Source organism: Halyomorpha halys, unplaced genomic scaffold, assembly GCF_000696795.3.
Source record: "Halyomorpha halys isolate HHAL.00 unplaced genomic scaffold, Hhal_1.1 Scaffold366.1, whole genome shotgun sequence".
Lineage (NCBI taxonomy): Eukaryota > Metazoa > Arthropoda > Insecta > Hemiptera > Pentatomidae > Halyomorpha > Halyomorpha halys.
Genome location: NW_027107323.1, coordinates 1204869 through 1217817, shown reverse-complemented (window position 1 = coordinate 1217817; position 12949 = coordinate 1204869).

Genomic DNA, 12949 nt, shown 5'->3' with positions numbered 1-12949 from the left:
TTAATTTGTACTTCAACTTATCACTTTTTCCTCTACATTACACTGAATTTTTATTTCATCTTTGCTCCTGCACCTTGACAGGGCCATATACAATGTTCCATGAGGTTTTCTAACTATTCAGACAGTAAGTTTTCAACTTTGCTTTTCTTTAACAATTTCTATCTTTCATACATCTTTTTCATTTTTCCTTTTTTTTTTTCGCAAAATGCGTTCATCATCAGCTAAACTCAATTTTTCACAACTAATTTTTAATATTTCCACCTAATATTTACGGTCATCACTAAAAACTTTTTTATACAATAGACAGATAAGCTACAATAATTAAATTCTAAGTAAACGTGGTTAAAATAATATTAGTAGTACATTCAATCACTTATTTTGTGAAATATCTATTTCGGGCTAAGTCTACGACAGGTATAATATTACAATATAACAAATAATTATGTTATACAGTGACCGAAGAAAGTATTTGGACACCTTGTCTTTTCTTTATGCAATAAATTTAAATAATGATAAAATAGTTTGAGGTTCCTTAGTAAAAAGTACAATTAAAACTTGTAAAGAAGCAGTATAAATTCAATATACATATTGATACAAGCATAATAGCATAATAAAAATTTATTCAAACATAATATAAACACAAGGAAAAAACTGTGTTTGTTTACTTGCTCTTGTTTTATACTTTAGTATAATCCTGTTCTTTTCTATCAGTATTATAAAATATTTCAATCTATTTCTAGTTCGTTTTAATTTAACCGATCCTAATGCTAAAAACAAGTGAACTAAGTGCCGCTACTCGCGAAAAAGTTATTTTATTTGGAAATCAAAGAAAATCATATTGCTAAATAGTGGATTTGTTAGGTATTAATTTTTCTACCATCAGATACGTAATTAAGGGATTAGAACAAAGAGGCACAACTGCAAATAACAGGGGAAAAGTACGTCCAAAGAAAGTAAATGAGAGGATGAAAAGAAAAATCAAAATTGAGGCGATAAAAAATCCAGGAGTTAGTGCAGGTGTCCTAGCTAATATGGTCGTATCGACTTGTGGGGTCTGTGTGAGCACTACTACCATTAGAAATATTTTATATTCTGAAGGAATTTATAGCAAGGTCCCGAAAAAGAAACCTTATAACAGTGAAACCAATCACAAAAAAAGGCTCTTATTTGCTAGGTATTACATCATAAAATCCATAAATTATTGGGAAAATGTATTATTCTCTGATGAGATTAAATTTAATTTCTTTAATTGACGGCGCAAAGACGGTAAGGCGTAGGACAACTAAAGAATGCAGGAAGCAAAACGTTCCAGTTAATGTAAAACATGGAGGTGAGAGTGTAGTGGTTTGGGGATGCGTGGCTTATAATGGTGTAGGAAATATTGTGCCTGTTGAAGGAATTTTAAATACATAAGGTTATGTAAAGAGTTTGCGCCATAATCTGCAAACCAATAAAGCCAAATTAGGAATTCAGGATCGGTATATTTTTATGCATGATAATGATCCGAAACATACAGCAAACAAAACTAAACAGTGATTAATATTTAACATTCGCCAACAACTTCATACCCCTCCACAGTCTCCTGACTTGAAAATAATTGAAAATTTGTGGCATATGTTGGATAAAAACTTCGAAAACACCAAATAACCGGAAGACACCACCTCAAGGATCTTTTACAGCAAGAATGGGAACAAATTAAGATAGATTTAATTAAAAACCTAGTCCAATAAATCTCTATACGTTTACAAGCTGCAATAGATGCCAACGGACTTCATACAAAGTATTAAATTTAAAAAATAATAATGAAACGCAAGGTGTGCAAATACTAAGAGTATGATGTTTTTTTTTTATATAAATAATAGAGTTTTTTTATTGCATTTTTTTTTTATAACCGACACGAGGGTTTTACATAAAAGGGTTTACAACATTCTAAAAATATTCGGTCAGCAATGGTTGGGTTATGGAAGGAGATAATAAAGTCAATATACCTCATCGCACAATACCGTATTTTCAATAAGTAGAACATGCCTGATTATAAATCAGTCACTTGTCAAGCAGCGATCCTCTACGTCGCTGATATAACTATAAAGGGATGAATGGATAAAACGAAAACATTATAAAGGTCAAAGGAGTGATAGATATAAATATGTCATAAATATTATTCTCTATCCAATACATAGGAAAATAAATTATAATAGCCAATAAAAAATATCATATATTTTTTTTATGTAGTTCTGCTTACTTTTTCTTCTGAATAAACTTGTTATCCTATGATACGTTTTCTTTGAGTAGTAAGGATAAAATGTTAAAAGGTTAAATTGCTCAAACAATAAAATAAATATTTATTATGCACTAATGTTGCGTCCCACTGTAAAGGGCTCCATTAGGAATAAAAGGAATGTACGGTCTTAATCAGCTTTCGAATTATTTTTTTCATAAAAAAGAAAGTTAAGTGTATTTACCCTCTTCTAAGTAGGCAGCAAATAAAAAAATGAACATTTTTTCTCCTTATTTCGGTCAAATAAACATTACAAAGATTTTTGATATTGCTTTGCTTTTATAAATCATCTAGGTAGGTATTTTTTACATGAAATTTGGCATCAATTTTCGTACTATATTGCTTTTAATGGGATATAAACAACACAAACAATTTTTTTTTAATTAAAGGATAAAAAGAAAAATTATTTTAAGTGAAGCAGTAAATTATTTTTTAGTGTATTTCTCACTTAGGCAGATATCCTTGGATCTCAGTAAATATAAACTTAATTTCAATTTTTCACATTCAAAAAGAATTATTTTGTTACAACAGTACTACCACCGGCTAGATGAGGCTTCAAACTATCGATTGTTAGTATATATCGAATAGTAAGGTATTATAGGGACTTAGACGTTCAACAAAATAATGGTACCGCTTATTTCTCTGTTTAAAAAAAAAAATAAATACATCAAAGTTATAGATTATCAGGATATTAGTAACAAAATACAAAACGGTATCGTTTTTTATTGGTTTTGTTTTTTTATGGTGTTCTTATTAGTTGGTTCCTTCTCGAATAATCATCAAAAAATATTGTTTGATTTAACATTCATTTCGTTGGATAAAACCCACATTTTTAACACAGAACAAATAATGATTCTCATAAGAATTGATATCGGATTAAGTAAAATATTTCACAACATTAAAATATATTTTTCCTAGATACCATAAAATTAATTCTGAGTTCACGACATAAACAAAAAAGACTATTATTACCTATATGAGGAATGAGGTTCATCCAAAGGCACATATGGATAAGGAATCATATCTAACTTTGTCGTTCCTATGGATAACTTTAGGGAGAAACTACAAGAAACTCGAGATCTGAATCCTTTGAATTAAAGTAGGAGCCATTCAAGGATATCTTCACGAACCATCACTAATCCTTAATAGCCTTTTTATTTCAGTGAACGTTCAGAAACGTTGACTCGATATAAATAGTTTATATCGACTACTTGTTTTTTTTTTTTTTTTTTTTTTTTACCGCATTCGAACCAACTTCCATTTATTAAATTTTATATATTTTTGTTCTTACCACTTTGTGAGATAGGTATAGTTGTTAAGACCACATTCAAAAAAGTCGAACTTCGAATTAACGCAAGCAAACAACACTTGACTCCTCTTTCAGTTGTACAAAAGGTCAAAGTTCATAACAAGCCCTTGCCAGTAAACTGCAGCGTTAAAAGTTTGCTTAAGGGAGAAAGCGGGAGCTATCAGTTTTAGTTAGACACCTATTGTAATAATGCCAAGTAAAACAGACACACAAAAACCGAAGAAAATCGACAGAATAAATACCAGAGTAGTTGTGATTCTTTTAGTTTATAGTTTTGTAAAAGATAGAGAAGGCAAAATGCAGTTTTCTCCATTCCATGGAATTCGGAATGCCTCTGTTTGGGCCACAGCGTGATTGTCCCAGAGAAGCCCTTTCACTATATCAAGATTGTAATGTGGATGAACACTTTTTGCCTTTAAATATTATTTATGTAGGTTGAATAACTAAAATATCCCAGTAAATGAAGAGGCCGGTAAATAAAATATAATATTAGAAGAAAGAGAATAGAACGACAACAAGTGAAAATGTTCTAAAAAGTACTTCGTGCTGATATATAATGGAATAAGAAATTATAAGCTAAAACTATTTAATATGAAAAGACTAAAAAAGGGAACATCTGAAAGATTCATTAGATAATAAAATATTTAATATAAAAATAAACAGCAACTCTATGGAAGGAAAAAAGGAAATTGAAATTATAAAAAGAGAATTAAATAATAAAAATTGAAAATGATGAGGAAAAACTAATTATCAGGCAAAAATATTACAGATTAAAATAAAAATCTAAACTAGACAGTTCTAGGCAAATTATTAATAAATACAAGGTTAAAGTAAATCAAGATTAATTTGAAGTTATACAAGTAAGAACATTAAGGTAATAATTTTATCTTGGAAATAACCTCTTTGGATCTCTCATGTCCAATATCCTGTTTAGTTACCTCCCTATTTATATGTCCCACTTTATCTATTGTGTAAATTTAATTTAAACTTTATGATTTGACTATTTTAAACTCACTTATTTCCTCTGATTTTTTATTATGTTTATAGCTCCTTCAATTCAAATCTTCTATTCGATCCCGCAATACCCGTTCTCGGTCTTGAGATTTATACACAGGGGCCCACCGAACCGCTGCTTTCGATAGATCGTTCATTATCCGAGTCTCATCCTTATGGAACTGCATCCTTTCCAACATCCGTCGCTCCACTACCCTCCCTATCTTTAAATCCCGCCTATTTAATCATTTCTTATCCATTCAGACCCCATAAAATTGTAAATCAATATTTTCAATACTACAATTGTAAATATGTAATATATCATTCTTAATTATTTTTACATCGTTTTCTTTTCTCTTTTTTATTTATTCATTTTTTGATTATTCAACTGATAAAATTGAGAAAGTAATTTATAATTATTTTTTATAATGACTGTTTATATTTCTTTGTATTTTTGTTTGATTATCTCTGTGGCTCCTCAGTCCTCATCTGTCGATTTCTCTGTATTATTCTTAGAGGACTCGTCCCAGAATAAATAAAGAATTATTATTATTTTATGTTTAGTCTAAGTATGTACTTAAATGTTTAGTGTCAGTTTTGTATTTTACTGTCTCTTTGATGTTTTTGGTTATATGGATTGCTTCCAGAAACCTTCTGATTTTCGTGTTTTGTGCTATATCTATTATGGTGGGATTTTCATAGTTGAATTTGTGGTTCAATTGTATGCTGTGGCCAGTGCAGTTCAATTTATATTTTAAAATTTTTTACAATTGTTGCATGTTGCTTGATTCTGGTTTGGAGTTTTTTTGATGTTTCACAAATGTATACTTTCTTACAATTTTCACAATCTATCTTGTATATTGCATTTAATTTTTCTATTTTATTAATTTTTTCATTCATATTGGTTACTTTGTAACTTATTGTTATTGTATAGTTCTAATATTTACATGATCATATTCTGTCAGTGTTCTTTTTATTTTATCAGTTAGGCCTGGCATGTATTGGAGTATAAAGAAATTTTTATTATTGTCGTTATTTAATGTTTCATCCTGTCCTTTTTCTGTTATCATTCACTTAAACCTTTTAGTTTACTTCTTTGTAAAATTCAGTAATTCTTTTTCGACTTTGTGTTTTTTCTGCTTTATTTTGCTTTGTTGTTCTGATTGTTTTTATTTTCTTTCTTTTGATTTTAATTTTTTTATTTGTAACACAAAACGTAATATTACAAATCTGAATTTGAAAAAAATATCCATAGGATATGAAAAATAATTTCTTTAAGAAGAAGGCATCATTTAACCATATTCTGCAAGGGACCAATCCGTAGCCCCAACACGGAAGAAAGGCCTCTGTAACGGAAGAAGATATATGGCCTGGGAAAATGTCAGTTGATGGATCCTAGTGTAGAATGGCTCCCTTCATACAGTAACCAACCGCAGTCTATCTCAGCCATTGAGATCTTTCAGCATCCTCATTCATCTTCCTCTAGCACAACAATTGACAGCGTTATCTATTCATCGCTTCCCAGTACACGTGATCGAACACGACTCGTACTCCTTTGAGTCATTACTTGTTTGTAAGGAAGATAGTTCGGGTGTGTTAAAAAAACAAAAAAAAACACTCTAATAGGCTAAATAAAAAACAAACAACTAAAATTAAGATCAGTGAACAGAATTAAGAACAGTGAGAAGTATAAATTAACAAGAATTACAAAACGTTATTAGACAATTAATGAAAACGGAAATACTAACAAATAAGAAATAGATAAAAAAATAAATTTAAAAATACAGTAAAGACGGAAAATAAGGAAAATAAAAGTCAAATAAAAACTACACCTACCTTACTGAATGGAAGTAAACACAAAAATGAGCTGAAAAAGCAGTGAGAAAACCAACAGGATGGATGAGTGGAGGAAAGTGGCAATTAACAGATACGTTACATTTGAAAGCAAATATATATAAAATAATGTTAAAGTAAAGATAATATTAGGAAATATCGAATACAGTCAGACATCAAATGATAATATACATAATAAGAGAGAGAAATTATATCAAATTACAAAATTAAAATAAAATAATGGATACAATAAATATAATACAGTGAACAAAAAAATATGCAGAATTTAATTGAGGTAATAAGGTGTGTAAATTTATATAGTAAAAAAAAAGATAAGGTGGTGATGAATATAAAAAAGAGATATGAAAAGTGATAGTTAAATAAAAAGTGAATAGTAAACATTAAATATAAAGTAATAAATGAAATTATATGGGGAAAATATGATATAATTATAAAAAAAAAAAAAAGAAAAAAAGATATGGGAGGATTATAGGTAAGTTGACTTTTGAAATGCAGAATATAGAGTTAAATGAGAAAATAAATTATAGTAGTTTAGATCCCAACTTCCAAGACCACTCAGAACTCACAGCAAGGAACCTATCTGAATAAAAGAATTTTTGAAATATTTAATATATAGCAGGCAGTTATTCATAACAGATCGACTGAAGATTTTATGAACTGGATAATTTTGATAGTTAATTATTGGAATTGATTAATTATTGATCCCCTCTACGTTCCTTTAATTCCATGGCGTAGCATTTAGCTAAAGCAAGACTATACCACCTTAGCAGGACTTATATCAACACCTTATAATGCCACAAGGCAATCAAAGGGAGAAGACTCAGTAAAAGTATATGTAATGCATTTCATATATGAATTACTAATTTATTTGATTGAAGGATACGAAAAAAAAATGCATTTATAATGTTTGTTGGTTCCTCGTCATATTGCTAATAATAAGAGCATAAAAGAAGCACAGTTTAAAATTTAAATCCAGTTAAATTGCGTGATGTTGATTCCCCTTACTGATGTAACTCAGTTCATAAATAGTACAATCCATCTCCAGAAACATAAAGCACAATTAGTTCCCTGAAATAGCTCCCAAGGCGGAAAGGTAAACAGGTTTCACATTATTAGATCGCTTGAGTGGGTTATAACTCTTATTTATGTGATCTTAAATCCTTCTAAAACGTTAGTCTTTGAGGTTGCTTCGATTGCAACAGTGTGGGTTGCTAGTACGAAGCACAAATGCGGAAGCAAACTTATGAGGTTCTATTTCAAGAATTTCCAACATAAAAACAAATCCTTAAATACAAGCATAAAACTGGAGCATGTATATATATATATGTAAGTGAGTCTAAGCAAAATTTACTTAATTTATTGTTTGTTTTATCAGAGATGATTTCAAAAATTCCATAAATTTATTCAAAAATTGCTAGAAAAAGAAATTTGAACAATGCTAAATCAATATCGACTTTGATTAAACCTTTCGAAAATGTACATTCCAACTATATTAGAACGTGCAAGTCTGGAAAGTTTGATAAAGTTTAATGAATTTAATAATGTTCTCGCGAAAAGTTTTGAAGTCCGTTTAGTTTTAACCTCCCTTCCTCTAGTTTTGTTAGATTTAGCACAGTATAAATTCATTAGATTAAAGGTATGCTGTTGATGATATGTAAATGTTGGGCAAGAAGACTGTTGCAGTATATCAACCTTACGAAATATAATTACGATAGGCGGATAAACATTGTTTTTATATATTTGCCCAAATACATAAAATTGTATCTGCCACAGACCCCCAAAAAAAACCTTCCATGTATTATATATATATATGAAGTACATATAACATTTACTTGTAGTACTAAATTCTATACTATTATTTATTATTTTATTACTATTATTAATTTTAATATTATATTAAATTTTAATAAATAAACAAAAGTAAGGTTATGAAGAGTGCTATTGAGGAGTTTTCTTTAAAAAGCCAATATATCCAATATTAGAAATTAATATTCAAAAATAATTAGTGCGCATCTCATGTAGATAAGTTACTTTTTTAATAAAAAATGTAGATATGTAAGACCTATTTGTCAAAGAAAAATTTAGATTTTGAAATATACTGATCACGTTTTAGTTATAGAATATTTATTTTTCAAAAAAAAAATAAAAAATCTTTACTTATGTATGATTAAAAAATTAATACATCTACTTCTCAATTTTTTTATAGAATATTCTTCCATCGATAGTGTCAATATGAAATACATAGGTTTACTAATCCTTCATGTATTTATCATGTTATTATTTAAATTTATTTATATATGATATAATTTAGTATATATAATTTTTTTAAATTAATTATTCGATTATTAAGATTGATAGTTGACCGTGTTTATTAATTGAATAGGAATATGGTCCGGGTGCGATCAAATAAAAACCCAAATAGTGATCAAACTATTTATATTGAACCAACGTTTCGCCCAACTTTGCAGGGCTTCATCAGGGCTAAAAAATATATTAAATTAATTTTCAATTAATAGTATATTAACTTTTATTATTCTTATTTATTTTTTACGTTTCATTGTACATCTTTGTAATTTTTTATTTACTTTTCTCATTCATGTTTTCACCACTTAAGTGTTTGTATCTTTTTTTTTAGCCCTGACGAAGCCCTGCAATGTGAGACGAAACGTCGGCTCAATGTAGATAGTTTGATCACTATTATTTTTATTTGACCGTACCCGGAGCACCTTCCTTTCTATCTGAAAAAATGTTCGTAATTGTAAAAAAATTGTTATTATTATCAATAATAAATGCCAAAATTATTTAATACACCATATAAGGAAAACTTTATGAATTTTTTATGTAAATACTGAATTGCAAATTCTTTACAATTTGAATCTTATCTTAATATATATCTATAACTTACCTATTAACTATTAAATAATGTAAATTTCGTTAATGAAATATTCATAGACTTATATACTTACATTTTTATTGGTATTGTAAAAAAAAATAAATAGAATTTCTAGGTAATTAATGGGGGAAGTAAGCACGTAAAAGATAAATTTGTCTAGGTTTTTCATAATCAAAATTTTCTTTTTCATCTTTCAGTGGCAATTATGTGGATGGGAACATCCTTTGATACTGACTGATGATGTTTGCTTTTCCGGCGGAAGTTGAATACATGAGAAAACATGGCCTTTGATCCTTTCATAAGGAGCATGTAATGAGCGATCTCTTCTCCTAATTAAAATACCCTCGAGACCTTAAGAGCTCATAATTAGTAAAATAGTGAATGTACAAATGATTTGGAATATAATTGTTCTGTTTCCAATTATCTTTTTCATATTAATTTAAAGCATAAATGGTTTCAAATATCATGAAAATATATACCTATAAAATCAGGTTTCCTTATACCTTTCTTCAGGCAACCTAGTCTACACATGCTAGTCTGCACGTGTCCACGCTCTCGTATCGAATATCTTAATTAAAGCATTCTGTATTGAAGTTATATTTGTCCTCACTTCTCTCCCTTAGACATAAACCTAGAGGAAACACCTTACAACTTGTTATTTGCTATAGTATTACAATAAAGCAATTGATTAATACGAAAATTTCAAAACCATACATTGAGTAGGAATAACACGGATTTGTTTTTAAGCACAAACAGAAATCCAATATTTTCCTCTATGAAAACTTGTTTATTAAGGTCTGATTTTATGTTCTTGTCGATTTCTGATTACATAAGTTCTTGAAATTTCAGTCTTAATGTTAACTATAGATGTCAGTGACCTCATACTAGTTACCCTATTGTGTTTAACTCACCTCAATGTAAGTTTAGTATATTATAATCATTTTTTTTTTTTTTTTTTTATGTTTTATTTAGGGGAAAAAAAACTTTATTCCTACTAGCTCAAATCTTCTTTCTTTCAAAAATACTGATTCATGTATAGTATTACATGAAAAAAAGAAAAGTAAAGTAGCACGAAATTCTAACTTTTACGAAAATTGCAATTTTCTTTATCTAGTCGTATGCTCACTTTTAGAGGTTTCTATTCCAGTCCCAAATGATTTCACATAACTAACGAGAATGATTTTAAAAGATTTTATGAACTGACAAGAAAAAAAAGTTCTCCAGATATTACAGCTAAATGTAATATATCCAATCAGTTCCCTGAATGTATTTTTTTTTCAGTTTGATTTACTGCTTATTGAACAATTTATTATAAAAATTACATTAACCTCTTTTTTGCAATATTTCGTTCTATGTCCTCTACAAATGATGTATGAATAGATGAGTCCATAAAATTCGAATAATCCTTCGAATTTTAAAATTAACCGCTTACAATATGTTTACAAAGTTTTTTAATTATTTATTTTGGATTCAGTAACTAATAAAAAAGAAAATGATAAGTTTCAAAATATTGAAAGAATTGGCCCCACTGAGCGACCTATGTTTCAACTCTCGGATTCCAGTATCATCATTGTTCGAATTCAGTAGACGTACGAAGACATATATGTTCTTCCCTGAAGCAGACCGGACTAAACTTAAGGATTATTTTTCGTCATTCTGGAAAACCACAATGAAAATAATTCTACATATAATTTCTACTCCTGAAATATAATGTCTTAATAAATATATGTTCGTATAATTAATAAAAAATATACATATCACCATGAACAGACAGGAGATATTACGTAAGCAATTACGTATTGAATTTTATTAAAACCATTAAAAGGGTTTATTAATATTAATAATTTGAAGAAAACATTGTTATTTTAATGATATGACAAAATGTATATATTTTCTTAGTTTAAAGTCATAATTTATTTGATAGATCTAAATTAAGAGTTATTTTCTAAGCATAAATAATTGTTTTGAAATAAGGGATAACTAGACGTGGATATATTATGGATAAATAACATTTATTTCATCATTGACTATAAAGACAATTAAACATAAAAATAATTTTTGCCCAGAAGCCGGAACAATAGAGCCTAAATCAAAAATAAACCGATCGCCCTGCACTGTAATTTGACGATATGATGCAGCATTGAAAATTTGTGAATTTTTTTTTTTTAAATTGTTTAATATAAAAAATTATAATTATACGAAGAAGAAGTAGTGAGAGAATTTATTTGTTTTGCAGAATAACAATAAACGTTCTAATAGCTGGAATACCATAAACTATAATAACTATCGATGTATTGATCACTAATTTTACTTAAAATATTTTTTATTTAAAAATTAATAGTAGTAAATAATAACTTTATATTATTTATATACAAGAGCAATATCTATGAGGCCGAGATAGGTGTTTGAGTACACAGATAAGGGTCGAGTGAGTGAGAAGCTATATTAAGGACAGGCTTACATTATGTATACCTTCCTCAATAAAACCACCCTTCGGGACCTTATAGCTTCCAACCATTTTTACGGGCCCTAACCTTCACGTTTGTATCTTTCGATTACAAATGTAGATTTAACCGCGCAATCTCTGAATCAATAAAAACGACAATAAAAATGAAATTGTTCTCTCCAGGTCACTCCCGATCGTTATGACTAAATTGTCTAATACACCTTGCGGAGTTTACTCTTATAGTTTTGGCAGGTTTGATTTCTTAACCTCACTACTAAGTCAATCACATGCAAAATAAAAACATGTTAAATAGTAATCTTAAATACTTTGCGAACACTTCAAGATCAGAAATGTTAAACTCTAGCCATTTATTGTTTGAACTAATTAGTTATACTTGCACATGGAATGACACCATAAGACCTGGATTTATTCTCAAAAGATACGTGATTTCTTTTATTAATTATTATTATATCCCATCGCCTCATAATCTTTTTCTCAAAGCAACTTACAAGTATCTTTAGCGATTTAGACTTTCTTAGTTTATAATTTTTCTTAGGTACACCAATGTACAACTTCAGGGCGCCGGTACGTAAATTTCGTCCGAGCCCTTTATCGTATTTTGATAGAATTAATGAAATGAATTGTGCTTAAATTGAGAAACATTTTCGTTAATAAAACACATGTTATTTTCAAGAAACAAAAATAAATCCCTTAAGAAGCAGATGGCGTCTGTGGACCAAGCTGTGCAGCTGTCTTCTCATCTTAGTTCGTTGATGGACAAATGCTGATTATGATGAATCCTCGATTCCCGGTTTCGTCTAGGCTAAGTGGATTAGTACAGGTTCAGTAGCCAGGTCATAACGTGGCATATGAAGTGTGATTCACTCCACTAGCATCTTCATAATATAATAAGGCAAAAGATCTTGTATACTCAGATTTTTAAATCCGTTAACCTGTGATGTGGCTCGGAGTGTAGCGCTGGAATCCAGGAGTCCAGTCTTCACATGTGTTGGGTAGGAGGGGGGTATTGGTTTGAGAAGATTAAGCAATGATTGGGTTACAGATTATTTATTTTATTTTTGATTTAATTTATTTACTTTAATTTTCTAAATAACAATTAATTTTCCAAATAAAATTCCTTATTTTACCATGACTTGTCTACCTGAAATTTCATTT